Raw genomic sequence first — 4951 nt, forward strand, 5'->3', positions numbered from 1 at the left:
GAGAGAGAGAGGGAGAGAGAGAGAAAGAGAGAAAGAGAGAAAGAGAATCCAAATCCAAAGCAGGTCCCAGGCCCCTAGCTGCCAACACAGAGCTACCAGCACAGAGCCTGACGCGGGGCTCAAACTCATGAACCATGAGATCATGACCTAAGCCGAAGTCGGATGCTTAACTGACTGAGCCACCCAGATGCCCCCCAAAATATGTTTTATTTTGAATAGTAAGTACAAGCAAGCCATCATTGCAACATCAAAAACCAACAAATATGTAGGAATAAATTTATAGAAAATCATGCAAAAAAACCTCTACAGTGACAGCTATAAATGTTACGGAGGCAAGTTAATGACTATCTGAATACATGGAGGAATATGCCATGTTCATGGACTGGAATATTCAAACTAGTAAATGTGTCAGTTCTCCTTAAAATAATCTGTAGAATCATTCCAATCACAATATAAATTTCAGTATTTCTAAGGTGTGTATTGTGTGTGAGCATGTGTATGTGTATGTGTGTGTTGACAAACTGATTCTACAATTTTTAATGGAAACATACAAAGAAAAAGCCACAATTTTAGAGATAAGTAAAAGGTGAAAATTTTACTTTAAAATATAGCAAAACCTATTCTAAAACTATAGTAATTAATACAGTGTGGTTTTGTAACAAGAATAGTCAGAAATAGAAATGGACATTGTAGAAATAGTCTCATACAGACCTGTCACTCTGTGACAAGGGTGATATTGGATAATAGTTTGGAAAGAATTGACTTTCCTTTATTTTTTCTTAAATTTTTATTTATGTTTTGAGAGAGAGCATGAGCAGAGGAGGGGCAGAGAGCGAGGGAGACATAGAATCTGAAGCAGACCCCAGGCTCTGAGCTGTCAGCACTGAGCCCAATGCAGGGCTCGAACCCACAAATCCCAAGACCATGATCTGAGTGGAAATCTGACATTTAACGGACTGATCCACACAGGTGCCCCAAGAATTGGCTTTTCAATAATTGTTTCAATTGGAGATCCATATGGGAAAAAATCTTGACACCTGCCTCATACCAGACACCCACCTTGCCAACACACACACACACACACACACACAGTAGACTCCAGTAAGAACAGGAAAGGAAAAACAGTAGGACGAAACATAATAACATCAGCATCCTGGGGTAAACAATACCGAGTGCTGGTAAGGCTATGGAGAAGTAAGAACTCTCAGATTCCGGTGGGAGTGTAAACATCCACAAGCACCTTGGAAAACTGACCCAACAATTTTACTCCTATGTATATATTCAACAAAAATGCAAGGACATGTACTAGAACATTTATAGCATTACTGTTTGTAATAGCTAAAAACTGAAAATATACTATTATCCATCAACAATAGAACTGATAAATGCATTCTTACATTGACATATATTAATGAGAAAGGAAATTCCATAATTATAAGCATCAATATGGGCGCATCTTGCAAATAATGTGGAGTGACAACAGCTTGACAAAATATGTACTGTAGGATATCATTCAAACAATGAAAAAAATAGATCACACTTGTATATGCTATTAAAATTCAGGTGACTGATTATACTTGGTGGAGGTTGGTGACTGGAAGGGGTTCAAGAGAAATCAAGATAACTGCTTTGGTTTTCTCAATCTGTGTGCTAAGGAATGTTCAATCTTTGAACTGTTCACTTATGATAGGTGCACATTTCTATATGTTTATTATAATCCAATAGTTCAAAACTATAAAAAAGAAAAATACATTTACACAAAAATTTTAGGTACCTACTATTTTCTAACACTATTTTAAATATTATGTTTTAAATTACATTTACATTGACTGTGTTTGTTGGGGTATAGACATGCACTTGATTCCCACCTCTGTATAAGAACATATAAGATCTGAAGAGGTTTTACTTAGTGCAGTATATTAAATTCCACGTGTCAAAGTTAAGAAATACATATTCTTCTTATGCACACACGATCATTTAAAAATGTATCCTGCATTAGGCTGAAAGTTAGCCTCAACATGTTAGAAAGTGAAGGTATCAGTCATCATGGTTTTTTGACAGTACAACTAAGAAATACAGTTATTTTAAAAAACAGCCAAGAAAAAACCTATAAGTATTAAAAATTCAAAAATACATTGCTATATAATTCACAGTTTAAAAAATCATAATAGAAGTTTAAAAGCACTTAGAACTAAAGGGTAATGAACAGCCTATGGGTTTCAACTGAAGTGGTGCTTCCATGGAAATTTTCAGCCCTACATATTTTCAGAAAAAGTTATATTTAGAGAAAATTATTTTATACTATATATTTAGAGAAAGAGACAAGGTTGAAAACTAATGCATAGGATCCATCTGAAGTTTGAAAAACAAAATAAATCCAAAGAGATTAAAAGAAATATATAGTAAAAATCGTAGTGTAAACAAAAGACAAAATAAATGTCCCGTATGGAGGAATAAAAAAATCTAAAAACTTGTTTTATGAAACAATATCAAAAAGGCACACTTTTAGTGGTATACCTAGGAAAATAAAAGATATACAATAATTTTTAAATGAGAAATAATAAAAAGGAATTTAAAACACAAGGAAATACTGCTAACAACTATTTGCCAACATTTTAGTCAAATTCAATGTATAAATTTATGGGGAAAGATAGCATATTAAAGCATTTTTTAAGTCATATAAAATACTTTACATCTGTGTTCTCTTTCTGAGTAAATACATAACTTTTATTTATTTATTTATTTTAGTTTTTTTTAATGTTTATTTATTTTTGAGAGACACAGAGAAACAGAGTGTGAGCGGGGGAAGGGCAGAGAGGGAGACAGAATCTGAAGCAGGCTCCAGGCTCTGAGCAAGCAGTCAGCACAGAGCCTGATGCAGGGCTCGAACCCACAAACTGTGAGATCATGACCTGAGCCGAAGTCACATGCTCAACCGACTGAGCCACCCAGGCACCCCTCTATTTTTACTTTTAATATGCATTAATATCTCATTTACAGCATCTTTTTTCTGCAATTTGTTTGTCTACCATCAATGAAAAGTGACATTGTCATTAAGAATAGAAATTAAGTTTTTTGATGGATTTGATAGACTACCTCCATCAAACATTTATTTTTCAGCTTTGAGATACAACTGACATATAATATTGTATAAATTTAAAGTGTACATGTTGAGGGCCGCCTGGGTGGCTCAGTTGGTTAAGCGTCTGACTTCAGCTCAGGTCATGACTTCATGGTTCGTGGGTTCAAGTCCCGCTTCAGGCTCTGTGCTGACAGCTCAGAGCCTGGAGCCTACTTCTGATTCTGTGTCTCCCTCTCTCTCTGCTCTGTTACTGTCTCCCCCCATTCATGCTCTGTTACTGTCTCTCAAAAATGAATGTTAAAAAAAGTTTTAAAGTGTACATGTTGATTTCATGCACATATATTACAAAATGATTACCATCATAGCATTAGCTAACACCTCCGTCATGTCAAGTAACTACTATTTCTTTTTGCTGTCAGCCATTTATAATCTATTCCCTCAGCAACTTTCAAGTATATAATACAGTACTGTTAACTATAATCATCATGCTGTACATTAGATTCCCCCAAGCTTATTTCTTTTTATAACCAGAAGTTTATACCATTTTAGGAGTTTGGCTTGTGTGTGTCTTTGTGTGTGCATGTGTCAAAAAGAACCTTTATTAGTTATTTATAATCGCCTCTTCTGCTTTTCTGCTTTCTTGCCAGATGCCTTGGAACAGGAGCTTTCTGGGCTTGAGATTTCTGACCCTTCCCAGCTTTTGGAGGCGCTGCCTTCTGGCCTGCAGCTTATGGGGCAGAAATCTTCTGGACTGCAGCCTTCTTGCCTGTAGCGGCAAACTTTTTTTGCTGGAAACTTTGCAGCAACTTCTCCAGCTGCAACCTTAGCAGTGGGTACATTTCTAGGAGAAGATTCCAGGACAGCTGCTTTTGGTAGCTTTCTAACTTCAAGTTTGATTATTCTTTTCCTCCTTTTCTTTGCCTTCATGACTTTATAGTGGTCAAAATCTGTCATCTTGGCTTTCCTTTCTCTGGCTTTAATCTTCTTGACCCATCCCATGGCCGCCCATTTCCTACTGGTGTCTGCCTTCTGCCAGGCTTGTCCGACGTACTTTGGGCGGGCACTGTGTGGGAACTTGAGGATGAAGTCAGTGAGCTCCATGCATTTGAAAGGCATAATATATCTCCTTACCTGAATGCAAGGTCCATCAACCAAAGCCCCCTTCTGGTCAATAGCATCTATAATCTGGACCATCCTCCCAGCATGAAGGCCAAAGGAAATGTAGGCCACCTGGCCAACCTCTATAAAACACTTGAACATCATTTTGGTGGCATTGCACAAGAGAGGTTTGGCTTTTTTTAGATTTCATGTGTAAGTGACATCACACTATATTTGTCTTTCTCTGACATTTCACTTAACATCATGCCCTCAAGTTTCACCATGTTGTTACAAATGACAGGATTTCCTTTTTTTCTCATGGCTGAATAACATTCCATTGATCCCATGGGGGCAGGGTTTGTTCAGAACTACCACTTGTGTCTTAACCCCACAACCCCACATATATTGTTTTTGGTGTTCAGACTAAAGCTCTTTATAGGGGTTTACTGGACAGAGGACATTGCTCTGGGGATAGATGGAGGGACCCTGAGCCTGGGTGATGGTGCTCCAGTCCTGGCCATGGGTGAAGTGGGTTAGATCTGCCCATGCCTGTGAGTCCACATATGTACAATGGAATGTTATATATACACACCCATTCCCCACGTCTCCATCCATTCATCTATTGATGGACACTCAGGTTATTTCCATATCTTGGCTATTGTGAATAATACTGCAATGACCATGGGAAAGCAGATATCTCTTCAAGAACCTGTTTTCACTTACTTTGGGTAAGTGTTGAGAGGTAGGATTGCTAAATCATATAGTATTTCT

General features: G+C 37.3%; 1 pseudogene; it reads right to left on the reverse strand.

Moving 5' to 3' along the window:
• Positions 1-3687: 3687 nt before the first annotated feature.
• On the reverse strand, positions 3688-4345 carry LOC102959398 (annotated as a pseudogene).
• Positions 4346-4951: the final 606 nt, after the last annotated feature.

The sequence above is a fragment of the Panthera tigris genome, chromosome B1 (genome assembly GCF_018350195.1).
Source record: "Panthera tigris isolate Pti1 chromosome B1, P.tigris_Pti1_mat1.1, whole genome shotgun sequence".
Taxonomy (NCBI): Eukaryota; Metazoa; Chordata; class Mammalia; order Carnivora; family Felidae; genus Panthera; species Panthera tigris.